At 37.2% G+C, this 20,531-nt stretch overlaps 1 protein-coding gene across 4 annotated transcripts in view; it reads right to left on the bottom strand.

The window, feature by feature from the left end:
- Positions 1 to 20,531, bottom strand: part of CBLB (Cbl proto-oncogene B) — a 410,036-nt gene that overhangs the window by 330,806 nt on the left and 58,699 nt on the right. The gene's annotated exons all lie outside the window — the stretch shown is intronic.

Here is a 20,531-nt window from a genome sequence, read left to right as displayed (position 1 = left end):
ACATAGATATAAAGGAACAGTGAGAATAAAGAACAGAGTTCTCTGGCAGAAAAAAGTAGAATAAGCACTAAAACCCCCAGAGGAACACTTAAAACTAAAATTTCTTTGTTATTTCTGAAAGAGAAATGAAATATATGGTCTCAAAAAGACTTCATCTGAATGTTTGTAGCTGCATTATTTGTAATAGCCCCACAAGAAACAATCAAATATCTTTCAATATAGGTGAATGGATAAACAAATTGTGGTATGTCCATACAATGGACTAGCACCAGCAACAAAACAAAATAACATACAGATACAGACAACACCATGGAAAAAAAAATCTCAAAAATATTACACTGAATGAATGAAGGCAGTTAAAAATTATGTGCAGTATTATTTCATTCATGTGAACTTCTAGAACAGTCAGAACTAATCTGTGATAACTGAAGACAAACCACTAATTACAGATTTGGAGTGGTAATTGCAAAGGGACAAGAGTAGCCTTTCTGAAATGATGCGAATGTTCTATAGCTTGATTGTGACAGTTGTCACAAGTTTATATGTGCTCGTCAGATCATCGAGCTATTTACTTAAAACGGATACGTTTCATTATGTGTAAATTATACCTCAATAAAACTCTTGCAGAAGAAAAGTGCTAGGATTATGAAGAAAGGTAAGGATGGGAACTGAGTTTATTCAACATGCTATATACTTGGAATTAGAAATATATTTTGTAGTATGCAAGAAAAGATTCTAGATAGAATCTTTCACAATGCTGGACAGAACTGTGGTAACTGGTGAAAATAAGGAGGTAGGTCTACAGCAACTGAAATTCAATGAGTTGAGACACATGCTTAAGGACTCAGAATATTTAGTGAAGTAAACAGCTCTTATATATATGTAATTACTTCTACTTTGTAAATTTACATTTTTCCTACTAAGTTTTTTGCTTCTACATTAAAAGTGTTAGTGCCAGTACTTTGGAAACAGTACTGTCACTTATGTTTGCACAGGTTGTGCACTACCCGACTCCAGGCAGTGCCACTCATGAACCCTACAATGTAATTTTGTCACATTTTACTTAGTCATAAAAATCCTAAGTATCCTTAAGATAAAGATTGTTCCTGTTATTTCCTAACTTAGGGCACACTTGGAGTCAAATGCTTTTATAGGTTTTCTTTTCTTTTTTTTTTTAACATTTTTAAAAAATTTAAATTCAACCTGCTAACATATAGTATAACACCCAGTGCTCATCCCATCTTGTATAGGTTTTCTTAAAGTCGGGCCCTAGACCTTTTGCAAGAAAGCTCTCAGCTTGTTACTTGAGGGCCACTCCACCAGCTCTTGTCATATCTGGTGTTTCTTTTTTTCGTCATTACTTAACTGAAAAAACGTAGAGGCATTACAAGAAGAGCTCTGCAGCTGATTTATTTCATATCTTCTCCTGCAATTTTTATAGTACAGAAGGAGAGATGTTTCTTCATTGCATTGACTTGTTTAAAGTCCTTCACTCCTCTATGACCAATAACTCCATTCTGCATATAATGTTTAAATTCATTAGATACTAAATAGCTATAGATTCTCTGAGACTTTTATGTCTGGGTCTTCTGAGGGAGACCATAGGGCCACTGTTCTTTTTCCATCAGACATTCTAATTAAATCTCATTCTAGTACAAAGGGACAAAGGCAATTTTCCCACATATGTATTAATGTAAAGCAAACCAAAACACATTTTTGGAATTTCAAGATTTCATATGATAATCAATTTCCCTGGTGCTGTCTCAAATGGTAATGGAAAATGTTACACATTCTGCATTTCATTTTTTTATAAATAGTACGTCACAGCTTAGCAAACCTCTTCTTAAAGGGCTAAATAGCGTTTTAAGCTGGTGGGTCATATGATCTCCATTGCAACTAATCAATTCTGTCACCAACACTGGAAAGCAACCATAAACACTGTTTAAAGAAGTGGAAGTGTTTAGGTTCTAATAAAATTTTATTTACAAAAACAAGTGGCTGACCCATGGGTCTGCAGACCAATGGATTAAATAATATGTAAATTCCCCTAATAGTCTAACATATTGAATCCACTTTGATGAAATAGTAAAAATTCTAGAAAATTGTAGAAAATTTCCATCTGGTTTGATAACAAAAGTTCCTTATCAGAAAGCTAGAACTACAAATCTGTAAGTTAAGATTTTGCATGACAGATCATTTATCATTTAAGATTGTTTTAGATATAAAAATTTCAATCTCTTATCTCTCTAACTACATGCACTTTTAGGAGATGTATTAAACATGTTTCTTGGGCAGCCCTGGTTGTTCAGTGGTTTAGGCCTGCCTTCGGCCCAGGGTCTGATCCTGGAGACCCAGGATGGAGTCCCACATTGGGCTCCCTGCATGGAGCCTGCTTCTCCCTCTGCCTGTGTCTCTGCCTCTCTCTCTCTCTCTCTCTAATAAATAAATAAAATCTTAAAAAAAAATAAACCTGTTTTTGAGAGGAATTAAGAATGGGTATATTCAGATCAAATGAACTTGAAGTGCAAGGTGTATTTTAAAGTGGCTTTGATCAAGAGCTACGTTATATTATAAAGGTAAGATGCTATCACGAGCAATTTGTGAAACAAGAATTTAATACTCAAGCATGTCAAATTTAGGGCATAACCCACTTGACATTGTCACAACGTATAAGTAACCTTTCCAGGGTGGTATTTCCTTGATAAAGTATTATGAAAATGTATTCTGTTCTTTATAAAATGCAAATTCATTTCGAAGTACATTAAACTTGAATAAATAAATTTTTAATGAAACAGAGAGTTATTTTTGAGATTCACTGTTCTTCCACAGACTCTAAATGGCTTCATTTCTCTGTACTTATCCTTTTCTCATAAGATCTAGGACTACTATTCTATGATTATTAAATTCTGGGGCAGCTTCTTGTATCCCTCACGTAGTTTGAAAAAGGAATTAATGAGCAACAAGCCTGTAACTTACTTGCTCAACTTCTCCTCCTAAGACAACTCATCAGAGATCACTCACCAACAGCTGTGCTCTCTAGTCAGAAATGGGAGGTCATGTGCGGTGACTACAGTATGACTCTCACTCAGTATTTGTGAAGAGTTACTCGTCAGGAGTGATATTTTCAGTATGTGAAAAGTTATTTTACAGGACTCCATCATGGCTGAGTTATCTGAACCCTGAGTAGCCCCCGCCAATTCTAAAGTGACACATGGACAGGAGCTCATTGACTCCTTCAAGTCACAGGAAGATCGGTAGACCCCATCCAGGGCTCCAGGATCCCCAGGGGCAGGATTCATCTGTCCCTTAAACCCGATCCCCCTCTTCTAAAGGCATTTCCTTATACATTTCATCCAAAGTTCTGAGAGTGTCAGCAACCAGAAGCAGAGGAGCATTTGCCATTCTCCACCCCAATCTTCATTAATCTTTGATTTAATGTAAGTAGATCCATCCTGCCTGAAACCATATCTCAGGAGACTTGGAGTTAGAGCTTTCGATGGCAATGATGCTTGGCAAAATAATACTGTAAAACTGGTTTGGAAGGCTCAAGGGGGAACTCATTCACATTTAAGACTCCTGCTACTTCCTGGTTCCAGTCAGGGCTGAAACACCCACAAACATGAACACTTTTCCAAATTGCGTTTTGGCACATGTTTTTCCAGTTCCAGCTGGATTCAGGAAATGTGCCAGAAGAAAAAAAAATAATAATGTATTATGAGCAAGATTTTCTTTCTTTGCTTTTTCTTATCTCTTAAAGAACCTCCAGGACACTATCAATACTGTCAAACAGGGAGGCAAGATTATTTTTTCTTGGCACGCATTACATTTTTAGAATTATACTCTCAGTGCCTTTGATAGAATCCAGAGTCAGGATGTCAGGATGCTGCAGAGTAGCAGGATGTGTGTATAGCATAGAAGTGCTGAGCCTTAGAGTCCTGAGTAGGGGGATGGGTGTGTGTAAATGGTAGCTGGCAGGCCTTGTCCCACTTGATTTCATCCTATGTTTTCAAAGTACATAACGTAAGGCCAGATCAGAAAATACTGGGTATGTACACTTCCACATGTGATCTGTGGTTTTCCTTCCCATCAAATCTGCACATCCTCTTTTCTCCTTAAACTGCTGTACACCATCTGCAGGACCTTTGCCTTGTCAAAGGTTATCCATGACGGTAGGATGCTAACGATTTAGGAAAATTTAGGCAGAATTTCAGAAAATAGAATGGCAGTTTCTTATAAAGACAAACATACACTCACCCTATGACCCAGTAATCCCTTTCCTAGGTGTTTACTCAAGACGAATGAAAGCATGTGTCCACTAAAAATCCTGGGCACAGGTGTTTATAGTAGCTTTAACCATAATAGTCAAGAGCTGAAAGTAATCAAGTGCCCATCATTTGATGAACAGATAAACTGTCATATTTCCAGACAATTACATCGTGCTCAGCAAAATAAAATAAAATATAGAATAAGATAAGACATAAGTAGAGATACATGCAACAACAGGGGTAAATCTCAAATGTATTATGCCAGGTTGGGTAAAGTAGGCTCAAAAGTCTATGTACTGTTTGATTTCATTCATATGACATTCTAGAAAAGTCAAAACAGCAGTGGCAGCAAGCAGATCAGTGAGGATGGAGGGAGGAGACTGGACAGGGCAATGAGGGAAGTTTCAGTGGTGATGGAAATGTTTTCTATCATGACTGTGGTGGTTACACCTCTTTGCGCTCATCAAAAGTCCTAGCACTGGACGCTATAGAGGACGAATTCTTTCAGTATGTAAATTATATCCAACAAACATGACAAAAAAGTTAGAGCTCCACTGCGGTACTGAGAAACTTACTATACATTTCCTGGTCTCTTCTGCTTTCCTTTGTTTAAAATCTCCCTCCTTCCTCCCTCCCCACTCAAACAAGAATCCCACTCCCCAACCTGTTATGACTGACGGGCTGAGCAGACCATTAATTGTGAGTGACCAGTGCTTAATTTCATGCTTCCTGACATTTTTAAGTCTCTGCTTAATCTCGTATTACTTCGTTTTCTTTCTTCAGCAACCCTGCTTTCCCTGAAATTCCCCACCCTCTGAGAGTCAGCCAAGGACTCACTTTTTTTTTTTTTTTTGGTTCTGTCATTTAAGGGCTCCAGAGAAGGTGGATGGGACCCCAAATAATCATCTTTGGCCTTACAGCAGCCCTGAAATGTAGACATGGCCAATCTATTTAGTCGACAAATATGTCTTGATGACACAACCAGATGCCAGACTCTGCTAAGCACAGGTGATCCTTATTGTGAAAGGGGGTCAGGCACTGCCTTCGGGCTGCCCCCTGCCTAGCATCAGAGAATCATAGAGATAATTGTGAGGCAGACCAAGCAATGCAAGTGGCTACAGCAGAGTTCACACCATTTTTTCCGTCGAGGCACAGTATTTGGTGAGATAGCATATGATGGTATATGATTAGCAGCTGAGATTAATGGAGGATGGAGGAGGTTAATACTGGAGTTTATCAGCGACTCCTGTTAGGCTGTAGCAACTGGTAGGAAAGCTCTGGTGTTAAGAACTCACCCTGTCAAGGACATCAGGTAAGGCTGATACCCGAAGGACAAGTCTTAGCAATAATGCCAGTGGTGGTCTTGGTGGCGTTGATGGTGCTAAGAGGAATGCAGCAGTAGTAGAGCCAGGAGAGGTATGATAGCAATGGTAGCGCTATGTAGGTCAGCATTCAGTTACCAAGTATTAAGTGGGGGTGTCTTAAGGTAAATAGCCTTGTAATAATTTTAAAAACCACTGGGGGCATATTGTATAAAAATTAACATGTAAATCTTTAAAAATTACAAAAAGTTTGAGTACATGGATCGGATTTTGTACTGACAATTTTTTCTTTTTACTCAAATCGTGTTATTACACATTGACAACTTGCAGGTTTTGTATAGACACTTCCTGCTATTAAGGCATGAATTTACTGGGAAACAGAGAAGCACACAAAGGAATAAATTAGAAGAGGGAATAAAGCAGAATTATTCACCCCCTAAAACAATTGATAAATAGGAAAGCGCTAACTAGATGAGAAGGGCCAAGGACAGCTCTGTGGCATAGAGACTTGTATCTACCTGGCTAGGTGTGTAGCATGCAAGCCTTTCTAGTCTCAGGGTTCTCCAGGGGCAACCCCGGAGATGCAAGGAAGAGAAATTTGTAGGAAAAGCAAGAACATATTTGTTGACATCATTAAGATAAATTACTTGTCTGCTATTTCAAAGTGGTTTTTTCCCAAATGCCATGCTCCATTCCCATTAGAGTCAATATGCTGCTTCTTGTCATTTTAGCTTTTGTTCCACTGGGGAAAAAAGTGTTATTCTCCATTATGTGTGCTCTTATCATCTCACCAGTGCTAGATGCTGTAATAACATTTGCAAGATTAAAAAAAAATTTGCAAGATTAACATCTGTAGGATTAAAAGGTACATTAGCATGTTTGCGCTTGTAACCCCTCTCTGCTCAGACCTCCTGTGAAGGAACATATCTGAGACGCGTTCTGTCCTGGGCTATCCAGTACTTCTTTCTGATTCTGCAGAAGATTGGAAGCCTCTCCAGGAATCGTACCTGAGTCTTGGGGATGGTTCCACCTCTGAGCTGAGCTCAGTATTGATGGTCTTTAGAACTTTTACTCTAGGCATGAGACCCAGGAAGTGCAGGGAAGGGTAAAGCTCACACTTCAGTCAATCTAGCATTTGTGGTCAAGGTCAGAAATCATTTTTAAAGAGTTCACAAAATCAACAACAGAACTCAAAGCACCAATAATGAGAAAAAAAACCCAGCTGTCTGACTCAGTGCTTCCCTGATGAGTTCACTCAACAATAAGTTTCTGATTTTTCCTAGTACTTTAAGGATTTCTTCTCAAACGACTATGACTCTGGATCCTAGTCATATCATTCTCTCAGTAAAGTAGCCTTACCTAGCTGGTCACCATGCAGAGCTACCACACTGTGTGAGCATTAAAAATACAAAGGATATATAAATGCATAGTTACGAGACCAGTCTAAATTTAGTCTGGTTTGGCAAATGTTAACCTGTAAATTAGACTCTTGTTATCTTACAACCCTTTTTAATTCATGGTTATTTCAACCTCAGCTCTTATGAAGCTCTTAAAGGTCTGGTATAAAATCTTTTACTAAAAGTCATTGGCTTCAATTCCTGTTTTATTTTATTTTAAAGATTTGTTTCTTTGAGAGAGAGAGAGAGAGAGAGCACGCGCACATGAAAGTGGAAAGGGGCAGAGGGAGAAGGAGAAAGAGAATCATAAGCAGACTCCACATTGAGTGTGGAGCCTGACAGAGAGCTCGATCTCACAACCCAACGGGATCACAAACTGAGCCAAAATCAGGAGACTGGTGCTTTACCTACTGAGCTGCTCAGGCACCCAGCTTTAATTCATTCTTAATTGCAGGCTGTGTTTTTTAATTCTCACAGGTTTCTAAATACTTGGTCACCAATTTGGTTCACTTAATTTTTTTTCAAAGATTTTATTTATTTATTCATAAGAGACACAGAGAGAAAGAGTGGCAGAGACACAGGCAGAGGGAGAAGCAGGCTCCATGCAGGAAGCCTAATGTGGGACTCGACCCCAGGTCTCCAGGATCACACCCTGGGCTGAAGGCAGGTGCTAAGCCACTGAGCCACCCGGGCTGCCCTGGTTCACTTAATTTGATTTCAACTCCGCAAAACTGTGTTGGATACCTACCATGACCTTGGCACTTGAGGACCACAAGATCACCGATTCTCTTTGCCCTCTATAGAGTAGGAAAATCTTTTCCTTTACCCTCTTATGTTTGTGTCTTGGGTACCTGCAAATTAAACTGACAAAAGATAGATTCACAAGAGAAAAGACAGATTTATATTCATCTAAGTACACAAGAGAGTTCACAGAAAAATGTGATTCAAAGAGGTGTTTAGAATTTAGGGCTTACATACCATCTTAATAGCAGAAAGGCAGGGGAGAAAGTCTCTTCTGGGAAAATGAATGACTTCTTAATAGGGGAAGGGTGGGGAGGAGGGAAAGGGCACTTATGGAAAAATAAGTGACTTTTAGGAAAGATAAATGGGCTCTTAGGAGGATAATAGATGGAAGACAGTTTTGTGACAATGTTTGTTTAGGTGTGGCCTGAGGACTTCTCTTTCTGGTACTAAGAACCAAGCATTCCTGGTTGCTCCTGGGGGTGGAGGATTTAAGCCAACTGAGTTCTTTGGAGAGGCCCTACTTTTATTTTAGGTGGATAGATTTTAGAAACTCAAGTGTCTTCTCAAAATAAGTTTCATGCCCTGGTGGTGTATTCTGGGCCCCTCTGCTTCAGTCTAGTGGTGGAGAAACATATATAAACCACTGTGTCACAAGAAAGCTTTCACAAGAAAGTACAGTATGAGGACAGAGGAGAGAAAGATGACTGAAAGACTTTTGGAATACCTTGTGAGAGTCATGAGATTTCTGATCATCCTCTAAAATATTGGGTAAAATAGGGGAACTTGAGGACGTGAGTCAAAAGGAAGAATAAGAGGGAAGGGAGTCTGGTGGCTTCCTTGGATTTAGAATTCTTTTAAAGTGTACTATCTCTCCATACTAATTTACATAATTATTTTTACTCAGTCCCTTTGGTTTTACCCATTTGTTATTGTTGTTTTTGTTGTTTTATCCTCATTTATAATTCACATCATCAAATCCAGTTTTCTCCTCAATCCCCTTTTTTCTGTAGTAACAATGGACCTGGCTCTGTCACTTTCTTGCTATATGAACTTAAAGCAATTCTCTCAAAATTGTGGATTAATGGCATAGTGCCTCCCACATTGAATACACAAAAGCTAAAAATTCACTGCCACTCACACCTCCACATTTAAATGTCTGATTTCCCTTTGTAAACACCTACAGATCTAATAATATTTCACTTACATTGTGGTTTCGTCTCCGTTCCAACTGATTTTGATATACTTTGTTTCATAAAATATAAGCTTTTGTAGCCAGCCAGGTAGGAGAAGAAACCAGAAAAATGATGAAGATGATTGAATCCAAATAATTAAGTGTTAAAGAGAATGGTAGACCGGTTGAAGAGTATATCTGGCGCTGAGGCTACTTTCGAAAGTGGCTCTTCAGGCTCCCTCGTTTTCTATAGGAAGTTGTCAGCAGTCCCAGGATTTGGATGAGACTGTTTTAAAATGCAAACTACAGATTCTTCTAACCCAGGCCTCGAACTGCAATCAAACACTCAACACACAGGGGTTTCCAGTGTAGAAAACCACTGCAGTCTCATGCTCTAATTTCCCAGTTCATTCCCTATGTGAGTTTTACCCCAATGTCCAGTTGGAATGTCTAAAGTCTTAAAATAAATCTGATCTGGGAAGAAATTTTGCGCATGGCTCAGACAGAAAATAATTCTTTAGGACCTAGACAATGTTTAGTTATTTCTTATATAGAATACTACAATTGCCTTTATACAGTTTGTGTGTGTGTGTGTGTGTGTGTGTGTATTTAAACCTAGGACTTCCCTTTCCTAGATGAGAAGAGTTTTTGTTCCAGAATTGCCTTTCACTCCAGAAGCAGGATGCCCCTGCCTGCATGGGCATGAATAGAAAAAGGAAATGAGTACAATTGGCATTGTGCTGCTTTTTGGTCACCTTAACACACCCTATGAAAATAACATCCATCGACTAGCAGTGTTTGGTTGGGACGACTTCCTTGAGGTAAAGCATAGCTTCCCAAATCAATTCAAATGTTTTAATGCATCACCCTCCCCTTAGTACATATTCAGGTATTTAAAACTGTATTGGGTAACCTACCATATATAAACAGAATTTACCACTGTTCTGCTTAAAAATGGCTAAATATTTATATGGTGAACCTTCGCAAAATGACAAGTGGTCAACCTAATAATTTTTCCCCCTCTCAAAGCTAAATGATATTACAAAGAACCCTTTACGCATGTTAACATCCACTAAATAAAACAATGCACAAAGAATTAAAGCAACAAAAGGACTGTGGATAAGAACAGAAATGTAGGCACAGTTGCCTGGGCACTAGGTATCAAGCTATCCATCATGCTTCTTTTTGATGCTGCTGGGTAGGATGCTTGCACCATCCAGTCCAAAATAGTGCAAATTCAGGCCATTAGTTGGTGACACCTCTTCAGCCAACCGGCTTACTAATCAGCTCACTTGCGTTATCCTCTCTTTTCATTTGGCAAGTAATATGCAATCCTTTTTATACACATTATTTTTAGCTACTAAAGGTTGCCTGGAGCTAATAGGATGTGGCTATCAGCAGAATTGGGACCTGATATGACCCCTTAGTCAAAATAATAAAAAGTTTATTCTTTCATTAGAAAGAAAATATTTCTTTTTCATTAAAAACATTCTTTTTTTCCCCCCAAGAAGTCTTTCTCATATTTACATTATTTGTGTCTACTATAGAGTCTACAATTGAGCTAAAGATATTTGGTGAACTAAAAGTAAAAGGAAGAGGGGATCCCTGGGTGGCGCAGCAGTTTGGCGCCTGCCTTTGGACCAGGGCGTGATCCTGGAGACTCGGGATCGAATCCCACGTCGGGCTCCCGGTGCTTGGAGCCTGCTTCTCCCTCTGCCTGTGTCTCTGCGCCTCTCTCTCTCTCCATGTGACTATCATGAATAAATAAATTTAAAAAAAAAAAAAAAAAAAGTAAAAGGAAGAGAGGCTAAACGTTCGTGAAGAATCTGACACAGGACAAGTCAGGGGAGGAGAGGCAAGATTATGTGTGCATAGATATGTGTGGGTGTGCAAGGTACAAACACAAAGGTATGTGTGGGAAGGGGAGTGGATTAAAAACAGGCTATAATTAGAGCTCTTTGTTCCTCCTTCTGATATAAATCAGTGAGAGAAGATTATCTTTCCTATTCCCATTTTAGCAATGAATATTAAGAGAGGAGCTTGTACGTTATCTTGTAAAAGAAATGCTGATACATTATAATCACAAAAAGGATATATTCAGCACCAACTGGGACACACATTGTGGTTAAGGTTCAACTATCAGTTTAGATCCTGCCTCTACCATTATATTCTGTGGGACACTAGACCAATCACTTTTTTCTTTTGACTCTTGATTTCTGTATTTGTATAACGAAGTAATAATATCTATTTCCTGGGGTAGTAATGAGATTAATGTGATGATTCATACATAGCATGTAGCATAACCCTGGCACATTATAAGTTCTCAATGTTAGACTAATTTTGTGTGTGTTAGATCAGGCAAATTAATTATCTTTGGTTTTCATTTCACTTGCATGAGATCCCTACTTCCTACTAAAGAGAACTGAATACTTTTCAGATACTTGAGTTTCAGGAAGGGCATCAATATCAAGAGTTTTCTAGGAAATCTTTCTTAAAGTCTTCTTCTTTTTTTTTTTATTAATCTGAGGATTTCCTGAGAATTACCTGGCCTAAGAACAGGGGCTGATTTACCCATTAAGTAGAGCAGGCCCAGTGCCTGGGGCCCATAGTACCTTTAAAGGACCACAAAAACATTTCAGTCTTTTAAAATTGTAAGAAGTATATAAATCTTTAGGTAAAACATGTTTCAGATATATAATATCAATATATTCATTGTTATACCGATGCAGTCATAAAGTAGCATTTACAATATATTTTTTTAATGGGTGACATGGCCCTAGAAGGCAAAACTACTGAAGGCCCATGAAAATCATAACAGAGCTGACTTAAGATGTGACACCCGACTGCAGGTAACAGAATTTTCCCTCGGTGATGTAATGAGTCAGCTGAAAAAGGGAACAGGGGTTTGCTTTGTTGCATTTCTGACTGATAATTGGTGGGGAGATGTGGGGTGCGGTGGTGGCTAGGTGGAGCGGTAGACTGCTCTTGCTAGAGTGTACCAGGCACGTTTTTCTCAGGCTGAAGCCGACACGTATCATCACTGTAATGTTGGCATATGAAAGGAGAGAGTAGAAAGAAATGCAGGTGAATGAGGCCAGGGTAAGTAATTCAGGAAATAGGGAAAGAGTAATAGAGACAGAAGTGATTTTTACTGTTCTTCAGATAGGAGGAACAGCACCTCATTTAAAACCATACAAATAATCTTTAAAACCCACTGGAGAGCTGAAATAGAAAGTCATAGAAATATGTGCTGCTACAAATATTACAATAGTCCCCGTGCTCAAGAGGAACTAAGTTATATTTAAAATATGCTGACAGGCAAGTACAATGTGTGAGCAAAAAGAATCTGAACTTGTTGTTAAGGCAAGCCCTGAACTTAATCCTTTGGGTAGTTATTTGAGTTCAGTATCTGATGTCTCGTAAGATAATTTTGGACATATCAGGACATGTTATATTTAACTAACAGGAGGAGGCTTTCCTTTCTCATTGCTTGCTTTTGTGGTATGAAACAAAATTCTATTTACGAATTGTTTTCAATACTAGTTGGGAGTTATTTACAAGCTGTGAGGTGCTGGAGATCTCTGAAATCCAAAGGGTAAAACATAATAATTTCCCAAGAGACAGAGATTTAAAAATCAGTGGAATCTACTGCCTGCAAAGCACACATGTTGATTGTCGTCTATCACAGGACACTTTTAAGCAATCTTGAGAATACTGCTTTGTTTTTTTTTTTTTTTTTCTTTTTTTTTTTTTTTTATTGGTGTTCAATTTACTAACATACAGAATAACACCCAGTGCCCGTCACCCATTCACTCCCACCCCCCGCCCTCCTCCCCTTCTACCACCCCTAGTTCGTTTCCCAGAGTTAGCAGTCTTTATGTTCTGTCTCCCTTTCTGATATTTCCCACACATTTCTTCTCCCTTCCCTCATCTTCCCTTTCACTATTATTTATATTCCCCAAATGAATGAGAACATATAATGTTTGTCCTTCTCCGACTGACTTACTTCACTCAGCATAATACCCTCCAGTTCCATCCACGTTGAAGCAAATGGTGGGTATTTGTCATTTCTAATAGCTGAGTAATATTCCATTGTATACATAAACCACATCTTCTTTATCCATTCATCTTTCGTTGGACACCGAGGCTCCTTCCACAGTTTGGCTATCGTGGCCATTGCTGCTAGAAACATCGGGGTGCAGGTGTCCCAGCGTTTCATTGCATTTGTATCTTTGGGGTAAATCCCCAACAGAGAATACTGCTTTGAATATGTTCCATTAGACATGGTTTAGAGAATCTTACTCAGAGCCTGTAATAAAAAATTAAAGACCCCTGGGGTAGGTGACACTGTGTTGGGCCCTGGAAATCGTGATCAGCCCTGCCAATGACAGTCCAGCTGCAAGAGTACCAAATTACTTGAGGAAATAATTTCACTTCTCTTAACCTCAGTGTCCTCCTCTGTGTACTAGCAGTAGTAGTTCCTGCTTTATAAATGTATTGTGAGGCTCAAGTCAGACAATACCTATAAAAGTGGCTTGGAAACTGCACAGAACAATGAAAATATAAAGATATGGTTACTACTGTCCTTTGGGCTCAGTGTTGACACCGTGGCAATTATGATTATTTTATAAGAGTAGTATGGGATTTATGGTGGATTTATGGGTTTAAAAATATATGTGTGTGTAATTTAAGATTTAGTTCAATGGCAAGGTCCTGAGCTGCGGTATTTCTCCTAAGACCTAACAAAAGCAAACACCCTTAATGAGCAACAAACTCAGTTACTCTTTGTTGCCTACTTAGCCATTCTGCAAAGTGATTTGTTTTGTTCTTTGCAGATGTGTTAGTTCGCAGAGTCTCCACTGAAAAATGGTGATAGAAATAACGAATGTGCAACGACGACAAATTTATTCAGGAACTTGGACTTCTGTCACAAATCAGTAGCAAATCTGTCCCTATTCACTTTGAATGCATTCCTTTGAAGCCATGACTGCAGGATCTTCACACCTAAAATACATCCCTAAAATCAATAACTAGATGGCTAATTTCGCAGTCATAGGACCTAGATTATTAGCTTCATGAAATCTGTAGATGACAAGGGCAAAACTAAGCAGATGGCTTTGGAAGCTCCTTCGTAGCTCCAACGTTCACCTGTCTAGTTTTTATTTTCTACCTTTCAACTAACATTTATCATCTACTCTTTATACAGTGCTACTACATTGATCATTTCATGTAATCTTCATAGAAATTCCATTTTAAAAACTAAGGAAACCCAAAATCTGAAAAATCTGTCCAAGATGACACAGCTGTTAAGTGACAGCACCTCCTACTTACTAAGTCCAAGACCAGCAATTCTTTCAGAAACAACACAATTTATCATCCAAATCTACACAAGAGGCAGCGGATGTTCTCCGGTTCTCTCTGTCCTTCTAATCAAAACTTCATCTCAGGAAAGAATCTGACAAATGCATTCGCAATGAGGCGGTAGTACATAAATGATTCATAAGGCTTAAATTCGTATCCAACCCAAGGAGATGTGTATTTCACCAGGGGAAGAACTATTTGTGATCTTCTGTCAAATGCTTGAAACTCTTCCTGAAATTTCAGCCATCAGGGTGCGGGTAGGTTAGAGGAACTAATCCGAACTCTGAAATCGTGTCACCTAAGTGATCCTTCCCAATATAGTAAGTGGCATCCAGAACTGGAATGGTGACAGAGGACTGATGCGTTATTCTTTCATTTGAAGCTTGTATTTAGGTTTGAAACCGCTTCTGATGGCCTCCGCTCATCAGAAGAGTCAGCTATGGCAGCACTGGCAATTTACCTGGACTATTTCTCATGCTCCTTCTCCAAGAGTCACAACAAAGATAAATGATGTATCTCTATGCTTTAAAAAAACAAAACAAAAACAAAACATGGGTGAAGACAAAAGCAACATAAACACATCTGAAGGCCAGAAACAGAATACAAACATGTCCCAGTAATAGTGGTTTGGTTCACAGCCCTCCTGAATCTTGGACAAGAGATAAGCAGAAGCTGCCGGGTGTTCAGGTCCTGAGGATCAAAATGGGTGGGAGAATAGAGCCACATTCAGTGTGTGAGACAGCACCCTAGGCTCAGGCACCCATGGCAAGAGGGGAAGACTCACTGATTGCCTTGAGGGCTGGAGCTAGCTCAAGTAGACCTCGGCAGGGTGGGGGTGGGGGGACCACTAGGCTACACCTCACCTAAATGCCTGCGCAATATCCTTGCATTATAACACTCTGGCTGCTAATAGAGTAGTGAGACAGGTAGAGACAACTGTAACACTGTCAAAGGTGAAGAGGTGAGGGAAGAGGGGTTGAACAGCAACAACAGGAAAGGTACATTGGCGAAAACACACTAACATTTCAAAGCACACAGGAGAGAAAAATCAATCATAAAAGGTAGTCATCAAACAGATATTGATCTGATCACGTAATTATGTTTCAGTAACTTGAACAAGACATTTGTACATTAAGATCTTAAAATGCACTGATGAAGGAAAGACCAAATGGTTTCAGTACCGAAAAAGAGGGTCAAGAATAAAAAACCTGTGGCTATGAAAAGTACTGAAGAGAAATCTTAGAAAGGAAAAATGTAGTCCTTGAAATGAAACAACAATAACCCCAAACCCTGAATAAACTGGGTGACCATCAGGTTGGAATAACTGGAGAGATTAATGAATTGGAAAGAGTACTGAGGAGGCGACCTAGAATAGGTAAGAGAAAGAGAAAGAAATGGAAGTTGTGATATCAAAATTGTAAGAGATTTGGGGAATGGTCTGATTTAAATTACATTTCCCCATAAAATTTTCATAAGAAGGGATATGTCACTATTTAAAGAGATAATGATTTTGAAATTGCCAGACTGAAGGACCAAATCTTCATTTAGAAAATACAGATAAGCAAGATAAAAGTAAACAATTCTCTACCTTGACAAACATAACAAAACCATAAATTGTCATAGTTAAAAAGAAAATCTTAAAACTTCCCTGGGAGAAAAGCAGACTGATAATTTGAATGAGAGCAGCAATTTCTTGAGAAGTAGTAGAGGCTGGAAGACAATAGAGTAATAGCTTCAAAGTGCTGCAGAAAAACACACTAAACCATAATTATGTACATCCCTCAGTTGTCATTCAAGAGTAAGAATGCCAGGAAGACATTTTTAATACACAAAAAAAGAGTAATGGGATTTTTTACCCATAGACCTTGGCTGAAGAAATTCTGAAGTATTTACTTTAACAAAAAGAAAAGTGTACATGGTTAGAAGGCATAGGATGCAGAAGCCATGTGAGGGGAAGAAAGATTATAACTGTGTGTACATTTGATTAAAAGTAAGTAATTTTGTGGAATTTTTTATTCTTTTCTAAAAAGGTGAAACTAACATTCCAGATAGAAGTAATATAAATAAGGTCTTAGTTGAGAGGAGGAAAAGAGGTATGAAGCTTGCTTTAAACTTGTTGGAAAAATTTAAAGTTTAGAATATATAGGCTTATCTTCATTTCAAGAAGTTCATTTGATGGAAATGGGCTTGACTTGCTGCTTAGTGACACAGGCCAATTCAAGTTCTCTGATTTCCCCTGTTCTCTATCCAAACTAAATAATAAAAAATAGGTGTTAATAGTAAAGAAGAAAGTAAGCTTAGAAAAATTTTTAAAAAAATCGTTAGATGGTAATTAACATGTAACCACTAAAATAATGGAAATGCAATTAAATCCACACAAATAAAACATACAGAAAGAATTTTAAAGACTTTATCATTCCAACAGAAAAGTAAGAAAAGCAGGAAAAGAACCTAGGAAAATCAAAGAGAAAAGGATGCCAGATATGGATCGAAATCAGTAATCCATTCATCTTTTATTTATTAAGATTTTATCTATTTATTTGACAGAGCACAAGTAGGCAGAGAGGCAGGCAGAGGAGAGGGGAAGTAGGTTCCCTGCCTACCAGATAGCCCCACAGGCCATGATTCCAGGACTGTGGGATCATGTCCTGACCCAAAAGCAGACACTTAATCGACTGAGCCACCCAGGTGTCCCCCATTCATTTTTGAAATACAGAATCTAGAAAAATGTATTTTAAAATATTCGTAGGAAATGCTTTTTAGGTACACCTGGGTGGGTCAGTGGTTGAGCGTCTGCCTTTGACTCAGGGCATGATCCCAGGGTCTGGGATCGAGTCCCACATCAGACTCCCTGCATGGAGCCTGCTTCTTTATCTGGTTGTGTCTCTGCCTCTCTCTCTCTCTGTCTCTCATGAAAATAAGTAAAGTCTTAAAAAAAAAAAATGCTGTTTTAAAGAGACACAAATAAAGCCAGATAATACAGGAACTTTGGAATAAAAGGACATAAAGTGAAATATTAATAAAAATGATATGCTTATGTATTATGCTAATCAAAAGAAAGCTGATATACTATTATTAAATAATGGAATTATTAACTAGAAGTTAAAGCAAAAGCCTTAGCAAGAATGAGACTCTCCATAATAGTATTCACCAGTGCATATAAATATTATAAATTGTGATATTCTCACAACATGCAATTAAAGTACGTAAAGTTATAATTGATAGGATTGTTAAGAAGAAAGTAACAAATCCACAATCATAATGCGAAGCTTTAAAATATTCTCCAAGAGGCTTATTGAGCAAAAGGATATCATCAAGCCTCAGAGACAAAGCAAAAAACAGATTTTTAACTACAGAGAACAAACTGATGGTTACCAGAGGGGAGATGGGTGAGGGGATGGGTGAGATAGTTGATAGGATTAAGGAGTGCATTTGTGATGAGCCCAGGTAATGTATGGAAGTGTTGGATCATTGTACTGTATATCTGAAACTAATATAGTACTGTATGTTAACTATACTGAATTTTAAAAAAAGTGTTAAAAATATTATATTATCAAGGCTTTATAAAATATAAGCAATGCAGTCAACAGCATTACTACCTGTTTTTCTGTCCATCTCCATGTACTTACCTATCTACCAAACTCTACATTTAAGGAAGATATGTTTCATTCTTTCTAGTACACATAAAACCAATAAAAAAATTGATCAGCATAAGCCATAGGGGAAATCTCAATGAAAAAAAAAATCAGTTTGTATTATCTGACCACAAAGAAATACAAAGAGAATAGCGACAAGGAGATGGTAAACAAACACAATCATAAATGTGGAAATAAACACATACATACATGCTATAAATCACTCTTAGGTTAAAGAAAACACAATGAAAAGTCCAAAGTATTTAAAAATGAATAGAAGCTAAATAAATAAGTAAATAGAAGCAAAAAAATTGCTTATCAAAATGTGTGGAATATGGTTAGAGTAGTAATTAGCAGGACATTTTTTGGCATACATTCATACATTAGAAAAGAAGAAAATTTAAAATGTAGGAACTATGTTTATCAGAAGGTTGGGTGAAAGTAAAACATAAAGGAAATATACTTAATAAATAGAAGGAAAGAAGTTGGAAAGCTAAGAACAACAACAAAAAAAATAAGATAGCAAACAAGGAAATAAAAAAGGCCTGAAAACCAGAAACTGGCTCTTTGAAAAGAAAAATAAATAAAAAATTTTCAATCAACGTTATCTAAGAGAAGACAGAGAGGACCAAATAGTCAAATTAAAAAATGAAAAAAGGGACTACTTTTAGAGTTATAGTGATGATTTAAGAATCACAAGTGAAAACTAGACAACTTAATGCCAAGGGGAGAATGTTTTGAAAATATTTATATCACAAACACGAATCAAGAAAAAACAGAAAATGGGCAGACAATAATATCATTAAAAATTTGATTCGTCCCCTCTTTTTTTCCCTTCTCACTCACAGGAAAGCAAAAGATGCCAAGCCCAGAAGATTAAATAGCTGAGTCTGTCAGATAATCTTTACCTAATGAAAACGGTCTTAAAAATTTAAAAAAAAACCCTGAAAACTACTTAAATCATTTTAGATCAATATAATCCTAACAAAAATCAGACATGAAAGTAAAAGAAAAACTTACCAATCTTATGGATGAACATGGATAAGACCAACAAATAAACTTGAGCTATGCATTAAATAAATATTGATCTGTCCTGATAAATTAGGATCATTTCAGGGCAACGTGTCAATATAATCCATTAAAGAATTAAAAAAAAAAAGTGGATAAAATCTACCACATGCTCAAAATTGTAAAATCTTAACAGATTTGTGTAGATTCTTATTTCATGGCAGATAATGACAAATAAACCATTGCAAACATTATACTTACTTTTAAATATTTAGAAATTTATTTTTCTAATGTCGATTTTGGATTTTAGAATTGCACACAATATGGGTTGATAGAAAATTCAAGCAAATTCACAGAAAAACTCTTAAAATGATGTAAGATATTTTATTAAGTGAATTGGAATCTTGATATTAAAATCAATAGTATTTCTACATATCAGCCATACCCAGTAGAAAATATAATGAAATATCCCACTAATAATAAAATATATGATTGGAATAAAGCTAATATGCAATATTTTATTTTATTAGAAAATTAAAAATAAAATATAAAAAGGAATAAAGGAGAATGTATACCATGTTAATGAATATGAAAATATCTTAATTCAACTAATTAATCTGTACAGTTATTTTAATTGGTAAAGTCTTAGATTCTGACAAAAATTATTTTAAGTCAATGTTTTAGAAGGAAAAACAAGAAAGAACTTGATTCATCCCCTGTTATATCTTTTTATAGGTGTTATTTATTTATTTGAGAGAGAGAGTGAGAGAGAGAGAGCACCAGCAGGGTTTCATTCCAAGACCCTGAGTTGAAGGCAGATGCTTAACTGACTGAGCCACCCAGGAGCCCTATCCCCTATCATATTTTAAAGGCATAATATTAAATATTTAATTGGACAAGAGTCAGCAAAAAGAGCCTAGAAAGAAGAGACTAAAACCCACATGGGAACACAGTGTGTGACAGAGATAAGACAAAAGGTCATCAAAGGATGAGCTCTGCAGTAGTTGGTGCTAGGTCAACTGGCTTTGCATATGATAAGAAGATAAGACAAGAGTCCCTATCACAAACTCTACCCACTAAAATAATCCTGTTGGATCCAAGATCTAAAGATTAAAAGCAAAAGTTGAAAGCTTTTAGAATATGCATGCGATTATTTTTCTTATAATGTGGAAGGGAAGAACTCCTTAAGATAAAAAATCACGAGGGAAGTATAGATAAATTCAACACAAAAAGATATGAGAATTCTTTTACTTATATAACTAAGATTAGATAACTGGAATGTTAAAAAGAAATCATAAAAGTGAATAGGAAAAAAGAATAACCAGTCTAGTAAATTAGCAGACAATATACATGAGAAGCAATTTGGGGAAGAGCAAATGTGAATGTTTAAAAAAAATTTTAATGATATGCTCAATTTCATAACTCATCAAGAAAATATAATTTAGATTAAAAAAGGGTGCTCTTTATACCAACAAGAATGGAAAGATTTTAAAACTTGGCCCTTCTAAGTATAATTTAGAATGTGAGTAAATCAAAACTCTTATATATTGGGGAAATTATGTAGTCTCTGGAATGATTTGCAGATTGGCAATGTGTGTCATAAAGTTGAAGATGCTCCTACCTGTGCC

The sequence above is a fragment of the Canis aureus genome, chromosome 35 (assembly GCF_053574225.1).
Source record: "Canis aureus isolate CA01 chromosome 35, VMU_Caureus_v.1.0, whole genome shotgun sequence".
In the NCBI taxonomy this organism is placed as follows: domain Eukaryota; kingdom Metazoa; phylum Chordata; class Mammalia; order Carnivora; family Canidae; genus Canis; species Canis aureus.
This window is presented reverse-complemented; position numbering and strand designations above follow the sequence as displayed.